Source organism: Monodon monoceros, unplaced genomic scaffold (assembly GCF_005190385.1).
Source record: "Monodon monoceros isolate NGI ecotype Baffin Bay Population unplaced genomic scaffold, NGI_Narwhal_1 Super_Scaffold_21, whole genome shotgun sequence".
In the NCBI taxonomy this organism is placed as follows: Eukaryota; Metazoa; Chordata; class Mammalia; order Artiodactyla; family Monodontidae; genus Monodon; species Monodon monoceros.
This window is the reverse complement of record NW_021703778.1, coordinates 156,735,267-156,760,425: the sequence shown is the minus strand read 5'-3', so window position 1 is coordinate 156,760,425 and position 25,159 is coordinate 156,735,267.

Below are 25,159 nucleotides of genomic sequence, written 5' to 3'. Positions count from 1 at the left end.
TTACAGGGAACTCCTCTGCCTGACTAATTGAGCGGTACGCGGGCCTCTCACTGTTGTGGTGTCTCCCGTCGCGGAGCACAGGCTCCGGACATGCAGGCTCAGCGGCCATGGCTCACGGGCCCAGCCGCTCCGCGGCATGTGGGATCTTCCCGGACCGGGGCATGAACCCGTGTCCCCTGAATCGGCGGGCGGACTCTCAACCACGGCACCACCAGGGAAGCCCTGGGACATTGCTCTTTTTCTTCCCTTGAGATTTGAACTGCAGCATCAGGTCTTCTTGGGTCTCCAGTTTGCCTGCATTTGGACTGTATCTACACTATATATATATATATATATATATATATATATATATGTGTGTGTGTATATATATACACACATGGAGAGAGAGAGAGAGATCTTATTATAACATAAGGTTAAAAAAAGAGTTGAAATTTAAATACTGTGGTATGTACATTTTGGCTCTGATGGGCCAACTGTGTGACTTGAGTTTCTCACAGCATGGTGGAGGACACCTAGAGAACATGTTGTTTTTGTTGTTGTTTTCACAGTAGAAAATTGAATTCCCATTGTGAATTTATATAACTTTTTTTTGCTTTAAACAAGTACTACACCATCAGCAGAGATTTTCCTAAAAGAAGTGTTTTGATGCATCATCGCAGTAAAAATCATCATGGTTGAATACTTCCTATGTGCTAGGAATTATACTGAGACCTTGACAAACTTTTTTAAAACCTACTGACAAACTTGCAAAAGATGAGTCATTAAGCAACTTGCCCATAGTCATTCATTCAGTGGTTAAAACAACATTCATATGGATCCACTTGATACTGCCCGAAAAATTGGTGAAATGAGGCAGCAAGGATGTCACCTCTGATTTGAGTGGGGAGAAATGAGCAGTAGTCAGCATATGTTAGTCACCCAAGCTATTTATCACTCTGCTTATCTCCTTATCTTTTCTTTCTCCTTTGCAGGTAACAGGATGGCACTTAGCCCTCTGTTCTCCACTATCCCTTTAAACTCATGGATAGACAGAGCATGAAATTCAAGCCAAAACAGACTGCAAGGTTCTCTTCTTTGTGTCATATTGGTGCTATGACTCAGCTGAAATTTGAAAGAAATGGAAATCCTACATATATACATATATACATATATAATTTATGTCTCAGTAACATATCTGAGACTCAGATGTATAATTTCCTATGACCATGGCTTTATGTTGGGGGTTGGGGGAGGAGGAACAAGGGAAAACTAGAGAGAAACTAGTCAAGTGATTTTACAATATCAAAGTTCTTTTTCTATTGTTGTAGATTATTTGTTGAATTTGTAAAATAAGGACTTTGGACAAGATGTTTCTAATTTTGTCCAGGATTAACATTGTTTGTTTGTATGCTTCTATTTCTAAAAAGAAATTCCACAAACTTCTAATACATTCATTGTCTCAAATTCCTTCCTCTATAATCACCTGTGATCTGACCTTTTTTTTAAAACATCTTTATTGGAGTATAATTGCTTTACAATGGTGTGTTAGTTTCTGCTGTATAACAAAGTGAATCAGCTATAGGTAAACATATATCCCCATATCCCCTCCCTCTTGCGTCTCCCTCCCACCCACCCTATCCCACCCCTCTAGGGGGACACAAAGCACCAAGCTGATCTTCCTGTGCAATGCAGCTGCTTCCCACTAGTTATCTATTTTACATTTGGTTGTGTATATATGTCAATGCTACTCTCTCACTTCGTCCCAGCTTACACTTCCCCCTCCCCGTGTCCTCAAGTCCATTCTCTATGTCTGCGTCTTTATTCTTGTCTTGTCCCTAGTTTCTTCAGAACATTTTTTTTTAATTTTTTTAGATTCCATATATATGTGTTAGCATACAGTATTCGTTTTTCTCTTTCTGACTTACTTCACTCTGTATGACAGACTCTAGGTCCATCTACCTCACTGCTAATAACTGAATTTCGTTTCTTTTTATGGCTGAATAATATTCCATTGTTGATGGACACTTAGGTTGCTTCCATGTCCTGACTATTGTAAATAGTGCTGCAATGAACATTGTGGTGTGTGCTCTTTTTGAATTATGGTTTTCTTAGGGTATATGCCCAGTAGTGGGATTACTGGGTCATATGGTAATTCTATTTGTAGTTTTTAAGGAACCTCCATACTGTTCTCCATAATGGTTGTATCAATTTACATCCCCACCAACAGTGCAAGAGGGTCCCCTTTTCTCCACACCCTCTCCAGCATTTATTGTTTGTAGATATTTTCATGATGGCCATTCTGACCAATGTGAAGTGATATCTCATTGTAGTTTTGATTTGCATTTCTCTAATGATTAATGATGTTGAGCAGCTTTTCATGTGTTTGTTGACAATCTGTATATCTTCTTTGGAGAACTGTCTATTTAGGTCTTCTGCCCATTTTTTGATTGGGTTGTTTGTTTTTTTGATGTTGAGCTGCTTGTATGTTTTGGAGATTAATCCTTTGTCAGTTGCTTCGTTTGCAAATATTTTCTCCCTGTAATCTGACTTTTATCCAACCTTTAACAGCTGAGATTTATAAAATTCTTCTTGACAAATTCAAAGCACTTTACTTAGTCCCACTCTTCCTGAGTGCCATATAGTATTTGGCACTGTGGGTCACCTGAGAATTTATGTAGAGATATGTTTTTATGCAGTAGTATAATTCTACAGTGAAAGATCACATTGTTTCCATCAGAATCTCAAATAATCAAATTTCATAGCACAGAAAACGATCCTTTAACTGGTATAATAATAATTTAAAAATTAGAAATAAAAAATAGAAGTCATTGAAGACCCTTGTCAAAGTAGTTCTATGGAGTGTTTAGAATAAAGGAAGCCTATTGCAAAAGTGAATTGAAAAGTGAAAGACAACTGAAGAAGCAAGAATGTCAGTTATAGTTCATACTTCTCAGAAGAAGTTCTCTTTCCTTATCTTCTTAATTTTTATGATTGGTAGTGAAACCCAGCAGGACCCTAGGGGGCTCCTTGACATGAAAGTCTTTCTGTGTCCTCTGTTTCTTGTTTGTAGGGAATAGCTTCAGCCTCCATGACCTTCCCTGAGTTGTGAAGGGCAGGTTCAAACAGCTGTTAATTAGGGAAGGGAGGGGATGCAGAGACAAGGGAGGAACAGTCAAGAAACAATAGTGCAGCCTTGGGGCAGGGTCCTGGTTCTGCCTCAAGGGATACATATAACAATATCTTTGAGCTCTTCTGCATAGCTAAAACCCCCAACAAATGGAAGATGTTATCCACTTGATGAAGCATTCTTCATTCCAGAGAGAAGGTCACAGTTCGATAACAGAAGCTCAGCAGGAGACCACCTGAAGCCAGATTAAAGGAGTGCAGGCCCTGCACACACCCTGATCCTTATCAGCAAAACTTCCCTTGAACCATTGCTATAAAACTCCTCACCAAATACCCCCGCGTTGGGACACAGTTTTTGAAGGGCATGAGACCACTGTGTCCCCCTTTGCCTGGCAAAGCAATAAAGCTATTCTTTTCTACTTCACCCAAAACTCTGTCTCCAAGATTCAATTCAGCACTGGTGCACAGAGGCTGGGTTTCGGCATAAATAACAACAATTTTGCACTTATATTCAGAATGGTTATTGGGCAGAATGTGTAATAGTCAGCTATTGAATTCTCTCATTTTATAGAACGTTTAACTGGTGTATCCAAGTTGACACAGAGATTTGTGGCAGATCAGAATTTGGGTTTCCAGACCCTTATGCCAAATTCTTTCTGTCATTTTCTATTGCTTTTTAATGCTTTTCATTAAGGTGCATTAAGGTGTTTTTCTCCCAGACTTTTGACTAAACTTATATCTCATTCTATGATGTGATTAAGAAGAAATGGGCTTTGACTCACAGGGCCTGAGTCTGAGTCTGGCCTCATTAGATATCAACCCTTAGTTTCTTCATCTGTAATGTGGAGCTAATGTCACATTTGTTTGTTTGTTTTTTAATGTGAGTATGCACACAAAGTACATTACCGTGCTTTAGAAGAATTCCATACATGTTGGCATAATTGTTATTTTGGCACTTGTATTGTTCTGCAGGGTGCAATACAGCATCATCAGGAATGAGGGCTTTGAGATTCAAACCAAGTGTCATCCCTTTCTAGACATGGAAATGTAGGCAAGCCTTATTATTATATAGACTTATTAACATATAAGTCATATTAACACATGGAACAAATGAGTGAATTAAGGTTTGCAATAGTCACCATGCTCACTATTGGGAAATTCTCACCCATGCCTACAATGACTGTATCATTCTGCATTTAAAGTCTATCTTTCCTTTGATCTCGGTAGTCAAGAGCTAGAGGTGATTGGTCACTGCCCCCCGCCCTCCTAAATCTCTGCAAATAACTGTTGATTTGGTAAAGACACTGCTTCCCAGGTGCAAGAAGCACATTGCCCTAACTTTTATGAGTAAGTGTTTTATACACAAAAGTAACAAGTGCCAGATGCATCGAGGTGACAGCACCCAATGAAACTAAACTGAGGGAGGTACAACGACGGATGAGGGGTGAACTTTGCTATTGAGAATTTGGAAGGATTCTGAGTAACACAGCCTCCCCCTCTAATACACTTCTCCTGGCCAAAATATTTTTTCATCACCAAAATGATGCTGAAAATTCCATAGTTGTGGCTAGGAGGTCATATGGTTCTGCCACAAATCCATGCGCTAATTCAAGTTCTCACAATATACCCTGCATGGATAATAGAATTTGTCAAAGGACCATAGTAGTGCCACACAGACCTCTCAGAAAGGAGTATTTGGCAAGTATGTGAAGAATCAAATGCAAAATCAGAAGTTCCCCTCATTTGATCTGATAGCAATAAGAACTCGTATTTACAATTACCTCATTCTAAGCACCTGGCAGTAACTAGACATTTAAATCCTGATTAACAATTCCATGACGTGGGTGTTATTATTAGTCCATTTTTCAGATGAGAAAACTGAGTCAAGGAGAAGTTAAGTAATTTGCCAGCTCCAGTAAAACGTAGACGCAGGTTTTGCTCCCGAGTACAAATCCTAGTCTCCTGAATCTGGGCTCTATCACCACTTGTTATGCTCTGTGCCACACTAAATTGTAAAATCCAGGAGATCCTTTGCAACTGATACCTGTCTTCATTGGCTGATTTCTGATGGGTCCTCTGAAAAGAATGTCACTATCATGGTCACAGTCCATCAGAAAATATCTGTTTTGATGCAAAGACCAGCACTGCATTGAACTGTTGGAGGTAAGATAGAGACAGCACATCTATAAAAAATGAGTCCCAGATTCCCTTTTGCCTCCCTAATTCCTTAACTTTCATACAGTATATTCCAGACTCTCAAAATTACTCTAAAACAGCAAAAGGAATCAAAGAGCTAAATCAGGGGGGGAAAAAATATATTGTTTGAGCACTTTGACTTAAGAAAAAAATAAAAAGCTTTCAAATTCATTTTCTGAACCTATTCTTTCCCAATCAGCACCACGTCTAATAAAACAAAATCAGTGTCATCCCCAGAAGAGCTCATTACATTTCTTCCTCTTGGCATGCCAGGAGGGAACTTGTTCCCCAATGCCAGCTGTTTCAGAAGCCTGAGGCCTGCTTCACCTCTAGGAAAGTTAGCTTTAACCTTTCAATCTCGTTGATTTAATCATATAACCATGTAATTAAATTCCAATAGTCAAGTTTCAAGGGCAGGGAGGCGAGGACTGAGCAGTTCCATTTAGCCCAAGCAGATGGCAGACACTGCTCCTGGAACAGCGTGCTCAGATTGCATGTTGCCAGCATTTGTGTTGAGTCCCTATTAAACATATGCAACAAAAAAGTAGAGTCCGCCTGCTTAAAGAATGAAAGCCTCTTCACCTGCTTCCGTGAGATAAGGTGCAATGTATTTTTAATGTACACTTTTATCTCTCCCTGGCAGTCAAGACAGTTTCCATGTGATAGCCAAACCATAAGGTGAGCAAAGCTAATGGGTCTGATTTGTAGACAGCATATGGACCCCTAGGTTCAAATTAATGCATTCTTTCTTCTTCTGTTGCCCGAAGCTTTTCAAATGTTGAGGAAGAGCTTTCAGGATTGAGTTTAAAGACACTTCTTCTATTTAACTGTTGTTAATACCCAGGTGTTATTTCAACATCTGGTTGAAGTCTGTTTTATGATTTTACCAAGAAGACAACAGCAACATCTCCAGCCTTTTTACATTAACAATGTGTTGATGAGCCCAGAGTATAACCAGGTATCCGTACACTGCAGGTAAATCTGTAAATTAGTACAAACTGTTGAAAGAATATGATAATATGAAATAAAAGTTTAAAGCTATTCATACATTTGTCCAACTTTCCCAATCATTCAAAATATACAAGCAAAAAGATGTACACGTTGCCTTATACATCGTACTTAAAAAAATTTAATCTGAATATCCTTCACCGGACCACTGATTAAATAAATGTTGGTACATCAATAAGATGGAATATTATGTTCACAAAGTGAATTTTATGAATATAAGTTGTTCAAGTAGGAATCAAATCTGTTTAAATGGATTATCCCAACTTAATTTTTTTAAAGAATATACACACAGATAGGAAGAGGGTGACATTAATTAGCTTTGGCTGATGAGACATGGGTAAGTTTTATTTTGTACTTTATGTGCTTTTTAGGTTTTCAGAAAATATATATATTAGAATTATATGCAGAGAAAAAGTGATTTACAAATTAATCCCATGAAATTTTCATAGCTGTTTCAAATCTATGCTATTATTCATAGAAAGATCACAAACCAAAAAGCTGGTCTCTTCATTGCAGCCATCCCATCAGAAACTCATCAGGATAATATGTGGCACAAACATGAATGTCAAGGTACTTTTTTTACTAGTTTTAATTTTAATGTCTCTTGCATTAAGTGAAGTCATTCTGATTTTCATCAGATGACTTTGAAAAACCAAACCAGACAACAAATGACACTAAATCAGTTAATATCAAATTAACATTAATATGAGATGAGAGATAAAATTTTAGAATCATACTCTCAGTATCACGAAAAACAATTAAAGGGTACAGTTTCTCTGTTCTTTAATTTGGAAGAAAAATAGGCATTAATTTTCTGTTTCCCTCATTCATTTTTTAGAAAGCCTGCTACTCAGATCAATCCCCATGTCTCTCTAAAAGCAACACACAGAGAAGGGTTCATACACACGGACTTATTCTCAAAATGTCCCTGCAAAACAGGCCAGGGGAGGTGCTTAGAAGAGCACAGAGGTTAAGTGACTCAATCAAAGTTACTGTGTGGCTGAACTCTTATTAAAGCCCAGGTCTCCATATCGCAGGGCGGGCTCTCTCCAAGGTGGCTTTGGTGAGGGGAACACAGCATACTTGGATCTGAGTTTCTTTCATGTGCTTCTAAGAAAAGGCAGTGAGTTTGAGTAGCACTGTGGGGATTACTAATAGGTCCCCCAGCAGAAGCATTTTTAGCTTTGATAGAGGTTTTCCTGAAATCACCAAAGGATACAGTTAAATTGAGATTCTAGACATCACTTGCGAGGAAGTTTTGTTTAAATGGCTTAATGGATCATCCTCAGTGACGGGTCGTAGAATCTCTGGATATTCTTCACCCCGGCATGACTAGCCAAATGGCACTCCACTGATGCCACCAGAAGATTTGTCAACTTGGATGACCAAGTTGGTAGCTTTCCAAGTTACATCTGTTGCCTAGCAAAACTATTCTGTGGGTAGAGTTGCAATTTTTTTATTTTTCCAACTTTGATTAAAACCTTCCACTTGTATATGTGACTCAGGAAATACCTCCAGCCTATCTATGCAAGTCCTCAAGTGGATCACCACTGAAAATGTTTATTTTTTAAATTGTGTTTTGAGTTTAGGTGCATCACTGTAAGTGTCTGGAACTCGTTTGCTGTTTTCTCTCTCGTAGATAATGACTGTTATCACAGCCATTGCATAACAGCCAACTTAGGTTAAAACTTTGACTTTCAGGCTCCCCTGGTGGCGCAGTGGTTGAGAGTCTGCCTGCCGATGCAGCGGACACGGGTTCGTGCCCCGGTCCGGGAGGAGCCCACATACCGCGGAGCGGCTGGGCCCGTGAGCCATGGCCGCTGAGTCTGCGCGTCCGGAGCCTGTGCTCCGCAACGGGAGAGGCCACAAAAAACTTTGGCTTTCTCCTAACTGTCCTCATGTAGTTAAAGGCAACTTCCATTCACAGAATGGACTATGACATACCTTAAACAGGCCAAATCAAAGGGCTAAAATTTCCACAACTTCAGAGGTGATTTTAGGGTGTTGTTATGTTGATTAATGTCCAAAGAATATTCTTAATTTCTTTCCTTTGTTAAAAAGAGTTGGGGAGACTTGTAAAGGAAAAACTGTTCAAAATAACAAAAGCATCAAATTCATTGTTAATTTCTAGGTTTTTGTAAATCACTAAATGTATTTTTATGCTTATTAGTTTAGTTACATATTCACTTTGAGCAACTAATTTGATATTATTTTTTTGCCTTTTTAAATTTTTTTGTTTGTTTGCGGTACGCGGGCCTCTCACTGTTGTGGATTCTCCCGTGGCGGAGCACAGGCTCCGGACGCGCAGGCTCAGCGGCCATGGCTCACGGGCCCAGCCGCTCCGCGGCATATGGGATCTTCCCGGACCGGGGCATGAACCCGCGTCCCCTGCATCGGCAGGCGGACTCTCAACCACTGCGCCACCAAGGAAGCCCTGCCTTTTTAAATTTTTAATTGAAGTATAGTTGATGTACAATATTAAATTAGTTTCAGGTGTACAACATAGTGTAATTTGACATATTTAACATGAACAAAAAGTCAAATGTTCAAATCTTACAACTGGCTCAGTAATAGATGAAGATTATATTTAAGGTGTAAAATAAAAGCCATAATTTCTTTTTCAATCTTCTAAAAGTTTTATAATATTTTATTAGATTTATAGCCTAAAAATTAAGATGACTTTGTTTAATCAGATGAAGAGCATTACAAGAAGAAAGTTCTCAGGAAATATTTTCTGCAGCAACAAACAAAAAACTAAAACCCACTTCAAGGTAGAAAATGAACTTTGCTTCTAAAAGAAAACTTGCTATCTTGGATATTCTTCAGTGGAAAGGAAGCATGTCAGAAAGTAGAACTCTTTTCCAAATAATCAGAGAAAAGCTGCTCCGCAATATAAATATTCCTGACTATGAGAACAGCTAATAGTGCTATTTAAAGATTCTCCAAATAATACATTAGTACAAATCACTGAAATATCTTCTGAGCTAATAAGGCTATTAAAGCGGAATTCTAATTGACTTTAAATAATATGTTTATGAAGATATCTTCAGCAACACCAAACATATGAAACAAAATATTATTTTTGTCCTCATGTCTAAAGAATACTCTGTATTCTTTGTTCCTTGCTTTCCTTATAAACAGCTTCTTTAATGAGAACTATCTAATCTAGATTATGTTCTTGTTGTTGTTTTAAATCCTGTATTTAATACAGATATCTTTTTTTAAGATGTAATATGTGTGAGCTCCCAACCCTAGTGAGAAAGTGTATGTAAGCTGGCAGGTGATGAAGGACAGTAACGAATTTGAAATTTCTTTTATTATTTATGAGAAACAAGAAAGCATTGATTAATTTTAGACTTTAAGTCACATATGCATGCTGAGATTTTCAGGAAACCATTACAAGAAATAGAAATAGAACACATATCTTCCAAATCAGTTGAGAAAAAAAAAAAACAAAACCTTCTTCATAAGAGACACAGTTTAAGCATAAGGACATAGAAAGATTAAAAATAATAAGAAGAAAATATCAGCCAAAAGAAAGCTGGTATAATTATGTTAATAATAATCAAAATAGAATTTAAGGCAATAATACAAAATGTCCCTCTGAGAAATTAAATGGATCATACATAATTACAAAAGGAATTACAACTATATAACTATTCTAAAATCTGTGCAGTGAATAACATAGTCAAATTATGACACAGCGCACAATCCTTTTAATACATTATCCCAATAATTGATAGACCAAGCAGGCAAAACAAAAGTGGTAAGAGATAAAATGAGGTAATATTGGCTAAATAAAATGTAGTTACATAGAATGCTGTAGACAACATTAGGAAAAGAACACTCGTTGCAAGCAATCGACAAATTATTAAGTCATAAAACAAATCACAACAAATACCAAAGAATTGATATTTTCTAGGCCATATTCTCCAACTTAAATGAAAATAAATCAAGAATAAGTAATTAAAGATATCTATAAAACAAAAAAATTGAGACATTCTAAATAATTTATGGATTAAAAATCTATATCAAATTAGAAAAATTTAAGAGCTAATTATTAAGTTAAAATTACATACTAAAAGTTCAGAGAGGCAGCTAAATTATTACTTAGAGCAAACTATATAGCCTTATATTACAAAAAGTCTTTAAAAGTTACTGCTGAGATTAGAGCAAGCTAATGTTTACTATTCATCATATAGAGGAACCAATAAGAAAAAAAATAAACAAAATTCATGAACAGATAATACATAAATAAAAAGAAGCTCAAACACAACAGGAATTAGGGAAATGCAAATTAAAACCAAAAGGAGACACCATTTCCATTCCTAAGATAGACAAACATTTAAATGTTTTAGACTAGGAAATATCAAGCATGGGGAAATGAGAACTTATATATTACTGGTGGTAATTAAAATTTGTATAAACACTTTGGAAAGCAATTTGGTAGTATCTACTAAAGCTAAAAATGAAAATTGAATGTTCAATCTAGCAATTCAAATCCTATATATATATATATATATATACCTAAGGAATTCTCATACATGATACAAGACATTAAAAAATGTTCACTGAAAGAGGTTTTATGATACTGAAAAATGTAAAACAGCTAAAATGTTCATCAATATGCTAAAGTAAAATCTAAATTCTTATGTATTTGTTAAATGTTGTATTTATATAGTAAAATACTATTCTGTATTGAAAATGAGTGAATTAAACAACATGGGATTTCCACAAATATGATTTTGGGCACAAAAAAGCAAAATGCAGAATGATTCATAGATTATAAAACCATTTATATATAAATTTAAAACATAAAACAAAATTATATATTGTTTATTTATACACATGAACACAGTAAATATTTGTGAAAGGAAAGAGGCTAGTGTGACAGGTGGGCACAAGAGCTTCAACTATATTTGTAACTTTTTTAATGAATAAAAGATCTGAAGCAAATTTAGAATACTATTTAGATCAAAGCTAGTTGATGAGTACATGAGTGTTCCCGTTATCACTCTCATTACTTTCCTGTGTGGTGAAATAATAATAATTTCCTAATAAAAAATAAAATAATAAAGAAATAATAAAATAAAGCAACAAATTGTATGATCAACTAGAACAGAAATACTACGTCCTTCCTCAGAATATGAGAAAATATTCTACATGTGTATAAGGTATATATTTTAAAATAAGTGGATTATTGCCTCTGCCCAAAACATGGTCTCTTTGAAATTGTTGACACAGTTTAAATAAAGTTAAATGAAGAACTCAAAGTTGACACATAACAATAATACGTTTCATTAAATTTAATAATGAGGGAAAGTACAGACAATATGAGAAATTTCATTGTGAAAGAATTCATCTTAAAATCTTTTGCATAAAACTAGTCTGATAGAAACAAGGTTCTGTTTTTGAGGCTGAGCTTTTTGCTTGGCAAGATCAATCTGACACGATTCGTGCATGTGATTCAAACACTTAACCCAATATATTCTGTGCCACTGATAACAAATGTGGTTAAGGAGCTCATCTGACAAAACATTTTGTACAATTTTGAGTTAAATTCTGTCTCGAGACACACATGTCTGTCTTGGTTCCTGATTATCTTCTTGTTTTTCAAATTATTAAAGCACATAAACCAAAGGACCAATGGCTGCAAATAGGAGTTACAGCATCTGTGACAGACTTTATCAATCGCTTCAGGCTAGTTCTTCCGATGAGCTATTAAATCATCAAAATTTGGGTCAAGTGATTTCTGCTCAAGTAAACTGTTACCCAAAATAAATACATTGGGACTTTATGGAGGAAACTGTAGAATAGAAAATTAATAATTAGTGCATTTCCAGATTCTTACATCATGTCTAAAACGTATACTTTTGCATTTATGATTCTGCAGCCAGACTTCAGGGCAATCAAGTCACATTGAGGTAATGGGTATGTTGACAGGGACAGTAACAATTCTCCCCCAGAGATATGGGAGTTCTGTCCACATCAGTTATGGAGCAATGTCTGTGGGCAAAATACACTGCAAAGATGCTATGAGTTCAAAGGAATGGGTAAGTTATAAAGAGAAATACAAATTCTGTACCTGCTTACACATGGCTTAAAATCTCTTCATTCAAAAAATTTTAATCATTTTTTTTTTAATTTAGATCTTATTCATGACAGTATCTCTCCTTGGTTAAACTTTAGACTGTCTCCTCTGAGCCCTATTTTTGAATAGGCCTCATCCTTGGGTCTTGTCCTAAAGCCTGCCTATCCTAGTTGTAGGAAGAATCCTGCTAGTCTGTTTAATGAGAATCTCCCAGCCTTGATATCTGACAGCCCTGGCCTGTGTACAAGAAGAATCCTGTTAGGTCGATTGAGTAAGAATCTCCCTGCCCTGGATGTTTCCTTGTACTAATTTTCCATCAATAACCCCTCACTCTGCTCCTTAGCTGTAAGTACCCACTTGTCCTTGCTGTATTTGCAACTGAGCCCTGTTCTATGCTGAGGTCTCTTTTCCCCTTAATGCAATAGTTTCCAAATAAAATCTATTTTTACCACTTTACTGTCCAGCTCTGGTTCTCTTCGACAGTGCTAAATATTGTGCTAAGTTCTGCTCAAAACAAGTGTTGTCCCTACTTTCATGGATCTTATTCTTTAATGGGAGATAGGCATTGAACATATAATCGCAGAGATAGATGACCATTTAGTGTTGATATCCTTGTTGTAGTACTGGGGACAATTAAGGATGCAGACAGAACTTCTTGTCTGTAACTAGTTTGAGGTCCAATTCAAGAAATAAAACCTACTCTAAGTATTTAGACAAGAAGGGAAATTAGGTACTTAGAAAACTGTACGAAGAATTGAAGGAGAGGGAAGAGATATGGGAACATATGTATATGTATAACTGATTCACTTTGTTATAAAGCAGAAACTAACACACCACTGTAAAGCAATTATACCCCAATAAAGATGTTAAAAAAAAAAAAAAGAATTGAAGGAGCAGAGAAAGGGGACTGCCAATGGAAGTATTAAGTTCAAGAGAGCATCGAGTGATTGCACTCTGGGAATTAGAAAAACACTCTTGTATTGCCAGGCACTATCCCCATCACAGCTGCCCTTGGCACTCATGTCTCAGTGCACTTTCTAACTGAAATGGCAACATAAGGATGGCCTCTGTCTCATTTTTGTCTTTCAAACTGTATGAGTGTATCTGATGATGGAACAAAATTCGCATCTAGATGACTAGTAACAAGGGGGTATGAAAACCCCCTTAGGCTGACAGCTTCTTTAGTACAGGATGGCACCCAGAAGAATATGGGAATGAATGCTGAGTGCCAAATGATTAGACACTTTGGCTACTCAAGACCATATCTTAAACTTAAAAAAAAATTAGCAATTTAAACATGCACCTGCCTATCATATAGCAATTACCCCTTATGCAAATAAACATAGGTTTTCCTCTCCCCAAATTTTATTAGTCATTGCATCTGGAGCTGAGTTATCATCATCCTTCAGCTCCAGTCATAATTCTAACCTGATAATCTGTAATTTGAGGGCAAAAGTACAAACATCACAATTTATATAAAATTGTAGGGGGAAAGGAAAGAGGTAAAAAGGAAATGCAGGACATACACAGCAGGGCAAGGAAGAAAAGAGGAGTGGTTATTAATTCCTTATTCTGTAACTGGTCACAAGATCACAATTGTTGTTTACGATGCCTTTTATTCTCTGTCCATTCCATTGACTTTTGACCAGCACTGTGACTAGTTAGGGATCTTTGCTCAGTAGGGCACCCAAATCGTCATTCTTGAGGGTTCTTTACTCTTGGTGGTTCTGCCTGTATTGGATTGTTATTGTCCCCTATTTAACATTTGACAAAAAAGTATGGAAGTAGTAAGAGGTGCTCCTAGAGGATGCCCTGGGTTCCACATGTACCTCTCCTTTTCTTTGTAGAAACAGTTCTATTTCTCCTTGATACAGGATCAATTGTGCCAGCCAATGAAGTTAAATTCTTCATTGCCTATTTGTTCAGTGTCATGGAAACACCAAACCATCCAACAGTAACCTTAGAGTTCAAAGGAATCGCTGTTGTGTCATTGTGGAGGGGAGGCACTCCTCCTTTGAGTACTAAGACCTTTAAACCATCCCAGTTCAAAGTCATGTGGATGGAAAGCTAAATATTGTGAATGATCTTTAGATGATAGATAATTATCTCCTCTCCCAGTTCCATCTCTTGGTTTCCAGATATACACTTTGGTATGATTTGCATGTCATATTGTTAGACAATATTCAATTCTGCTGTAAGATACACAAAAACTCATAAGATGTGTAAGTTTTTAACCTATGAGACATATTAAACATAGATAAAACAAGTACATCTTGTGTGCACTGAACATAGACATAAAGGGATGGGAAGAACAAGAGTCACCTAACATTCATAATATACTAAATATACGAGGCACCTGAGACACCAAGTGTTCTTGACACACTAAATGTACATAAAGCATATGAGGTACTCAAAATTTACAAGGTTGTGGATCAACCAAACATTAGTGATAATCATCCCAAACCCATGTTTCCTGTGGACCATAAATGCAAAAAACATCCATAGCTGCTCCTCCAGTAATTTGCAAGTTACAGCTTTATCCAGGTGCACATGCCCCTTGGCATTCTAGATAGAGTGTGTTGGCCCTGGACAACTTCCATATCTTAGGGACCCTCCCTTAAACCTCAACTCTGGTCCTCATTACCATGCCATCAGGTGGGAAGGCTGAAGGCTAATCCATTCAAGAGGCAGAAGCTACAAATATGTTCAAGTGAAGATTAAACACTAGGATCCATTCAGCCCACTGGCATCTATTCTAAGAAGAACATTAACTGAACTCAGCCCTTTCCCTTTACTTCTCATCATTTGTTTTAAATTGAATATATCATCTGATTTGAGCATCTTAATTTGGTCTGTGAGTCTCTGTTCAATGACATTGTTCAATGACCTCTGGGAAGCTTAAGGTAACTCCCCACATGACATTCAAATATAGAAAAAAAGTGCCATGTATTGGTCACTAATTCTGATCATGTATCCTATTATTGAAGGACAGTGCCTTCAACCTCCAAGTGAATCTTCTCCCAAGTGGTGCTATAAATGAGTTTTCATTCATTCATTACACTGTCTTAAAAGGCCATTTGCTTCAGGCAGCTGTGGCACATGATACACAAGTGAATCCTATTGACTTGAGCCCATTTAAAAAAATGTGTGTCCTATAAATGAATCCACTGTTCAAAAACAATGTTGTATGTGTCACCATGATGATGTACCATTAAATAAATCAACAGATGCAGAGGCATGGTAACAAGAAAGGCAAATCCATAGGCAGAATAATTGTCTATCCTAAAATGAATAGTTGCCCTTTCCATAATGGAAAGAATCCCATGTCATTATCTGTCATCAGACAGATTACTGGTCCCCCTGTGAATGGTGCAATGTGAGTATCAACATTTATCCCTGAGGCTGGCAGCTCGGGTACTCAGTATTGGCCATACCAAATAAGCCATGCTGTTATATCTGTGTTTAACTTACATCCTTGCTATTTTGAACTCTTTATTTTTGACTTCATTGAGCAAGCAAGGGAAGGTGGCTGGTAAAATAACAAAAAACAAAACCAAAACAAACAAAAAGCTCCGTGGCGTTCATATAATGGGTCATTGCATTCATGTAAGCCTTGAAAGATTCCTCATCTAGGAATCTCTTCTAAAGAGAAATCACGTGGGACATTAATATCCACATAGGCTCTGTCAGTTCTGAAAGGTCCTTCCACATACCTCTACCCTATAACTCCATGTTATCAATCCTCCAAATTGCATCCATACTTCTGGCAACCTTTGTTTCCAAGCAAAGTGAGCAAACAGATGTGCCACTCAAAGATCTGTGCACTTGGAAGATTTCTCTTCTCTATAGTTTTTCTGGGAAATAGGATGATTGAAGTGGCAATGCAACAAAATGAAGCCCATTGAGAGGGTATAAAATTGTTCAAGGGTAAAAAAAAAATGTTCGAGTGACAAATTTGAGCATTCAGCCAATCTTATATATTCTGTTACCGTTTGCTATAGGTGGTTTGTTGCTCAAGCTCAAATTTCTGGTGGGTTGGTCAAAAAACATGATAATCATGGTTGCATGACCACTTGGGGGGTCCAATGGTCAAGTGTTTAGCCTCTCTCAGGATCTATTAGCAAAGAACGATATTTCCTTCAAAAGAAGATTAATAATTTCAGGAAGAAGACATGATTTTGTTTTGAAACCCCAAAGGTCTACATTATTAATCTCCTATCAGATTTTCCAAACTTCATGGCCATCTGCCTCAAACACTTTAGGCACTACTGAATTTGCTGACTCATTATGGCCAAGTGGTAGAAAGAACAGCTTGCACCACAGCCTGGATGAGCTGGAGAGTCTATTCTTGTTCTGCAACACACTGAAGACTCAGCCATAGTGATTACTTGGTAAAAGTATTGAAGAAGCACATCCAAAAATAGTGTATGTTGCTTTTAAACATCCACAAAACTGGGCCTATTTCTTTGGAAGAGATATAAAGACATGTCCCACTGAACTCTCAGAAATTTGAAAAAGATGGCAGGTCCTGAATTTTCATGGGGAAGCAGGTCTCTCCTACTTTCTGGCATGTATACAAATTACCGAGCTGTCTAGAATAAAATTTACTGCCAGATCTCCAAGTGACTAAAAAGTTACTTGATGTCATTAAATAATAAACCTCTGTGATATCTTCTGGCATAGACAGATAATCAAGGGTCCTGGGGTAATTCACACCATTGCCATGAGAAAAATTAATTAAGGTGAAAGCAAGCCATTTTGATGTTCTTTGCTTATTCAGATAAAAATAAAGAAATTTCTAGATTAATAGCTACAAGATATCACAGCCCAGTTGATTTTGTTCCAGGAGAGACCACATCTTCCACAACAGTAGCAACTGAAGTCACCACCTGATTAAGCTTACATTGATCTGCTATTTTCCAGAACATAGCCAGCTTCTTCATGGCTGAAAGAAGCAAGTTACATGGGGATATCATAGAAATCACTACCCTTACACCTCAGGTCTGGGAATTGGGTAAGTGGCTGTGACATTCCACTGTGATAATTAGAGTTAGGCTTCCATTTGTCACACCCAGGTCATTTCTTCAGCTGTACAACTTAATACAAGTTAAGCTAGTTGACCATCGATTTTATTCATAAAGTTATGATGAGCAATTATCCAGTCCTAGAAAATGGGTTAAACCATTTTTCTACTACTATCTTCTTGATGTCTGTTATAATCATGTCCACCCTATACCTGGCAACAAATATTGTCATTTGACATCTGTCACTCCAGGAGTCCATCACTCCTATCTAAATACAGAGCCCATTTCAAGGGCAGCATCTACACCTTTATCTCTGTCCAAGAGAGGACATCAGTGTGTTGCTAAATGCCTTGGTGAAAGAAATACCCTCTGAACTTGCTTAGGTGATATAATTAGAAGTTAAAGTGAGTCACATGATAAATCATTCCACTGTTCTTATCTCCCCAAGTCTCAGATTCTACAGATATGCTGAGGAATTTCTTGCATCTTAACTTCATTTGGTGGGAACCATCTCTAAGTCCAGGTTTCAGTCAACCAATGCATCAAACAGATATAAGCCCTCTTGGCTTCTTGGACCAGCACATTAGATGCAGACTCTGGTATGTGCAGCCATATTGGTTAATTTGGCCCAGTATGTTTATAATTTTTCCTATCTGGTGCAGCTCCCTTCAAATATATTGCCATACACATTCCTCAGGTTTCTGCTGATAAACAAGAACAAACTATTGCCATTTTTTAATGTTTTAGGCTTTTCCTCCTGGTTCACACTTTGTATTTGACCTCTTTTCACACACTGGGAACCAATTCTAACAAGTCTGGAGGCAGTGAGGTGGTAAGGACAGACCGTGAGGAGAAATGGCATTCCTTATACATTAGTTACTGCAGGTGAGTTAGCTCTCCAAGAAAGGAAGAATCAACCTAATAGAATAGGGTTGAGGAGTCCTCTACTGGCAAGGAAGATTCAGTGGATTTGGACATTCAGTATAGTTACAATAATCTAAATCCACCTAATGTTCCCATTCAAATTCTCTGAGCTCTCAGTCTTTCTCAACCAATGCTGTAACTTTCACAGAGGAGGCCTGGTGAGGCTGAGATTCAGCCCACATTACAATTTAGCAATAAACAAGATCAGACGCTGTGTAGGAGGTTTTTTTTTTTTTTTTTTTTTTTTTTTTTTTTTTGCCATCAGCAGCCCTACAGCTACAAGATATAAAAGATTGTAGGAGGTAGTCATGGACGCTCCCTGGGCTCCTGACTTGCCTTGAGAAAAGTATTTAAAACTCTGGGTTTCTTGTTTTCTCTCTGTACAATCGGGCCAGTCAGAGAGAGCCAGCCTACCTTACAATTATTATATTTATATTCCCATCATAAAATTCTATTGAAGAAATCACAAAACCTTGGCGTTCATAGGTACTTCATTCCAGGTGACCTCAGGTAATAATTACAAGCCAAGTATTAGCAATGTGTCATTATGCACTACTAGGATTGTCTCCTCTTTCATACTCAACCGGGTTAGGCAATTCCAAATTTATATCCTTGAATAAGTAGATCTGCAACCAGTTTTGGAATCAAATACTTCAGCCAATAGGATAAAATGTAAGAAATGGAAATGATTCCAGTTATTTTAAGCAAGAGAGGATTTAATACAAATATTAGGTGTGTACAAAATCAGTGAAAGAGCCTGGGGATGGGGGGGGTGGGAGAAGAAACCCAGGGCCATTTCTTAAACTGTTATATCCAAGGACGTTCTGCTGTAGCCTTTATCCAGAAAGCAGGGCTCTCCGGCTGCTGCCTCCTCAGTGAAGTTAGTGACCAGACACTGGAATGCTGATTATGGCTGCCTTGCCTGACTTGTACCAAAGCCCAAACATCAAAAGTCAGATAGTTTCGACTTCACTTCTGCCTTCAAAATTTTGTACACATGCACATAACTGGCAGAGCCTAATTCACATATAGAACCCTACGTGTAAAGGAGTCCAATAAATGTGGTTGACTCTTCCGGAAAGAAAGGTATATAATAAATTAAGAATGATGAATACCAAAGCAATCAGCCATATTTAGGGGTTTGTCTAAAAAAGTTGATTCTCACAGCCTGCCACCCAGCATCAAGCACTGTATTACCTTCTTTTCTCTTTTGAGGTTTTTATGTCTTTTAAAAGCTCTTTCTATTTTTAGTTTTCACTTTAGTGGGATTTAGCAGAAATAAATCATAGACTAAATGCATTGTGGGAAGGAGTACAATTGAGACCCACATTATGCAGAACTGCACTAGATGTCATGTGCTTTACGTGCATTTTTTTTTTTTTTTTTTTTTTGTGATACGCAGGCCTCTCACTGTTGTGGCCTCTCCCGTTGCGGAGCACAGGCTCCGGACGCGCAGACTCAGCGGCCATGGCTCACGGGCCCAGCCGCTCTGCGACATGTGAGATCTTCCCGGACCGGGGCACGAACCCATGTCCCCTGCATCGGCAGGCAGACCCTCAACCACTGTGCCACCAGGGAAGCCCGCTTTACGTGTATTTAAACTCATTTAGCACTTACACCAAATCTACCAGGAAATTTTGGTTACAGTTTAAACAACTTGCCCAAGGTCACGTGATTAGTAAGAAGCCAGGTCAGGATTTCCACACAGGCACATCAGCTGTGCTGCAGAAAAGCCTAAGGTGAGATCTACACTTTAGAAATGTTCACACATTCTCTCAAGCTACTTGCGAGAAAGAATAGGAGGCAGCTTCTAATGAAGTGTTTGCCAGGTCATTTAAGTAGTTTGCTATGTTCTAATCAAGGGGTTTACATTTCTTTGCAGAGATGCTAGACTCTAATAGGAGAGACAGACTGACCAATGAGAATCCAGAGCATGTATAAAGATGTAGTAATAGTCACAAGGCACATTTATTAAAAAATATGCAATTTATGGCAGCCAATGGTTCTGTAATGGTAAAGACCTCAATGAGAGTACTTAGTCTTTATTTTTATTATTATTAATGAATTCTGCCTCTTCTAATTTGCTTCTGGAGAGAAAGTTCTCCATGGTTTTCCCAAGGATTAAACAAAACAAAATCTCAAGGTATTTAATACTTGCTATAAATACTTTGGTGACTACATTTTACTTCCCAAGAGAATCTGGGTCATGATCTGCATTAAAAACTCATAATTGCATGATTCTAAATGTAGTCAGCAGGATGGTTGTTGGGTCATTAATCCATGGAGTGCCTTGCTATCCTGTTAAAATATATAATTTTGGAAATAAAATGCTTAGTTTGGTCATTTTTAGATTACCTTGGATTTTTCTGCAGAATGGTCCACCACAAGCCCCTTACAATGGGCTTCAGTTATCTCATCTTTAAAATAAGTGATGCACTTGATGATAGCAAGAGTCCATAAATATGAATTCTCAATACACACGCTAATTCTAGCTAAAATCAATGATAAGAAAACTCAGAAGCTCTCCAATAGGGTTGAGACAAACCATTCACTGTTACCTTTCTTTGGGCACATTAAAAAGTAAGTAGCTGAAAATGAATCACAAGTCTCTGAATTACTGGTGGGGACCCTTCTTCTACTTACCTGTGTTACAGAAAGTAAATGTGGTGCCTTGAATATCTGATGGGCTTTAATACTCGTTTTCTTTTTGCCCATGTAGGTAAACTGCTTTCAAGAAGAGCAGCTTATTTTAAAAGTATAAACCACTTCAGAAAGAGAATTCACTTTGCTCTTACTCCTGTCAAGGCTTTGTCAACTTAACGAGAAGGCATGCTCATAAACAACTTGCCATCTGGTTAACTGAATTTGTCAAGGGGTTTTAGGACTCGAAGAAGGAAACAGCACAACAGAGAATGAGAAGCGCCATTTCCCAGGTTCCAGCCAATGATTGAGAAAATCTGGGGGATTCTGCAGGGATGCTTAAAATAATTGCATCATAAGGGAAATTTCTTACAGGGTAGTGGCTCCCTACTTTGGGAATTCTTTTGGTTTCATTTCCGTTTTTATCTAGCCACAGGAGACACTTGTCTTAACACAACGATCATTTTGGTTGTCTTTTTCTTAGACATTTTTATTTTCATATAGAATTGATAAACTTGGTTTCACTTGGCTTCAAAGAATTGAATGTTAACTATTTTTGGTTATTGTACTCTGTGTTTTTAAATTTTCACTTTTAGGGTATATTAGGGCTATTTACTGAGAAATTTGATAGTCATCACATAAGGGAAAAAGTCAAATACTGATTAATCAAGATAGGTTTGCTGTAAACATGGAGCAAAATTTGGGCCTTGTATATGTTCATATACATCATTTATATGCATAGAATTAAACAGTCAGAGGTTATAACATGAAGTTAATTTCATTCCACGTTGTTCAACAAGTAAGGAACACCTTTAAGCTCAGTCTCACACCTTCCTAAAATGATAGCCCTATCTGTGGTGAAATTTAAACTTTGAGCAGAAATGTGAAGTAGGCTATGGCGGGTAGGGTTTCCAGAGAAGCATGCAAGAGGCTTATTTGCAAGGACTCTTGTAATCTACAGTGAAACAGATGAAAAAGAAGGAAGGACAGGAGGCAGAAGTGAAGCCATTATAAAATCTGAAATGAAGCCTAAACTGAGGCTGCAGCCCATTTGTAAGCAGCACCTTACCTTACAGAGCTCATCCAAGTTGCAGTAAGATACCCAGACCTTCATACCCCTGTGGCTACCAGTCATCAGGTAAGGGTGATCTGGAGAAGAGGACAGAGGTGAATACCCTCTCTTCAGACTCAAGCTTTCTACCAATAGCACTAGAGCACTTCCTGGAGTGCTAGCCACAAAGGCATATCTTGCTCTCCTTAACGTTGCTCCCAAATTTGGGATCCCACTTGGTGGCTGTCCTTCTTAGAGGCCTCTGCTCCAAACTCTTCCATTTCTCCTCTCTCCAATTCAATTGTCTCGTCCCATTCTCTACCATTAGTCGTTATGTTGGGATAAGACACATATTTCCAACACCCTTTCATAATGGCTAGTAGACGCGTCACTTCTTGAAAATCTTGGTAACATGTACTCATTTTGGTAATGATACCTGGAATCAAGGGAATGAAGACACTGGTGGCAACTCCAAGCAGAGTGAAGCATTACAGAGCAAAGAGTAAGAACAACAGGGAGTTTAAAATTCTTTTAAATGAGATAACTATAGGGGTGCATATAGTTAACCTTTCTGTTATACTTTTGGGAGATTACATCATGAAAAATTTGCAAATGTGCCTCACCGGCTCTCCTGGAGACACCCACGGGAAATAACTATGCTTTAAATCTTAATTTAATTCAAGCAATAGATGAGCCTACCCAAAGTATGGCAGGATTGGTGGCTCCTTGCTCAAAGCTACATGACTCCTGGACACACGAGACAGCATCTCTATCTGAGGATCTCATGGGAGGGCAGACTGTGAGTACTCATTACAGGAGTACAGGAAAGCACTTAGTTCTACAAGAAGTGCTAGCAAAGGAAAGGAAAGAGGCCAGAAATGACAGGAAGATGTTGGATGTAGTTAATGTAGCTAAGCGACTACTATGAACTAGGCACTCTGCTGGTAACTTTAAATGAATTCTCATACCAACACTATGGTAGATGTTTTTAAAGATAAGAAACCAAATGTTAAAGAAATTAGTTATTTGGCTAGGGAACACAGCTGGTAAGTGAATAAAGCGACATTTGAACTCCAAAGCCAGTGTTATTTCCTCCATCTCATACTCATATGCCATGGTGATTCTGAACAACTTTTAATAACAGCAGTTCAACTTTCTAGTATTTGGAGGGTTAACATTTTAAACTGCTTGTTAATGCTTTTAATAACTTCCTGGTCGAGATGTAAATTTTCTCATATTTTCTAAACTAACCCTGATTATTTTAATTTGTACCCATGCCACAAATGATTTAATGTGTTTACTAAACACATTTAAATGTGTTTATTCCTATGTCCATAAAACATGTTGCTTCTTTTTCCCTAAAAACAACAAAAAAAAGTATTCACACCACAGTTTCCTTGCCTGTACTTTGATCGCTCCTCTGTAAAATATATATGTTTATGTTTTTGATTTGTGTGTGTATGTTTTTGCCTGTTAAAATATTAGTAATGTTGCATAAACATTTTATGTCTTCCTGTCTTCCTTATGCTGTTGGTTTTTTTTTTTTTTTACTTTTCAGGTTACATTAGCTTTTTAAAACAGACTCACATAGTAATTCTTTCATTAGTAAAATCTATCTTTATTAAAATAAGTGATTTCAAAAACTTGTCTCTGAAGTTTTGAATTTCATTCACTATGGAAAATTAGTTAAGATTAATAAGAATGTGTTTTTCCTTGAGGTGACTTCATCTTTGATTTATTTATATTTAACAGTATTAGGGATGTTTCTGAACTGCTAGGTAGAATTCTAATGTTTGAAAAAAATACTATTATATAATTTTATAATATTAACTTTGATAAATCCATTTTTAAATGCTATTTTGGTCCTTTATAAAGGTAAAGTAGTACTTAACTAACATGAAAAAATAATTATTTTACTACTTTGGTTTCATTTTATTAAATTCCCTTTCTAGAATTAATGGACTTTTAAAATTTCATAACAAAGAGCTAATGAATGAGAATCATAAATAACAGCTTGTAAAAAAAGGTAAACACATAGAGGTACCTCAATCTGAGTCCCGAGGATGACTTTCCAACCATACAATTAAAAGTCATTCATTTAAATTCCACATATAAGTGATATGATATGATATTTGTCTTTATGGGAAAAGAATCTAAAAAAAGAGTGGATATTTATATATATATAACTGATTCACTTTGCTGTACACCTGAAATTAACACAACATTGTAAGTCAATTATACTCCAATAAAAATTAAAAAGTCTTTCATTTAAAATAGCAATCATTAGTGTGTTATAAATTGGAAAGTCGGCATTATGTAACATCTTTAATAAAACAATGTATCATTATTCAATTCAGGTGTATGGTGTAATCAAATAAAGGTATTGTTTACTGGCAGGGATTCTTAGGCAACTTCGTCAAGGCTAAACATTTTGAAATTAAGATCCCATTATTACCTGTTAAGCAGTGGTTTTATAAATATATTGAAGGTCCTAAAAAAAAGTAATTCCTAATTATTCTAAATGCCTTGTCCTGTAATTTTTTTAGACCATAAGTGTATAGTTTTTCAAGGTTTAAAGATAAGAAGTGGCAGAATCAGTACTAGAATCTGTTCTATTTCATCTAAAATAAACCACATTTATCAATCATTGTTTTCCTGGGTGTTCTTCTCATAATTAACTTTCTGTTGAATATTTAAAGTTTAATAGCTATTACATAAAAGGCCTGCAAAGATATAAGATGCACTCAATATTTTAAGAAACAATCTTGCTTTATACAATTGTTACTGTAGGGAAATCTATCTTTGATACTTTGTATTGAAATTAAGTATTTTATAAGTGTGTCTACTTAGTAATAGTGCTTGAATTCCTCTGTTTTGAAGGAAGGGTAATTGAATTAATAAGAATGAGTTTTGTTCCACTTTCTTCCCTTTCCATTCATTTGCATTTTTCAGCAATAATGGTTATGAATGAATCCCTGTCACTGCAGTGAACACTGGAAAAAAATTATCTCATTGGCTCCTCAGAAGTTTTAGTACCCATTTCACATATGAAGAAACTGAGACTCAGGGACATTAAATAATATCACACAGATACAAAGTAGGAGTGCCTATGATCCCACA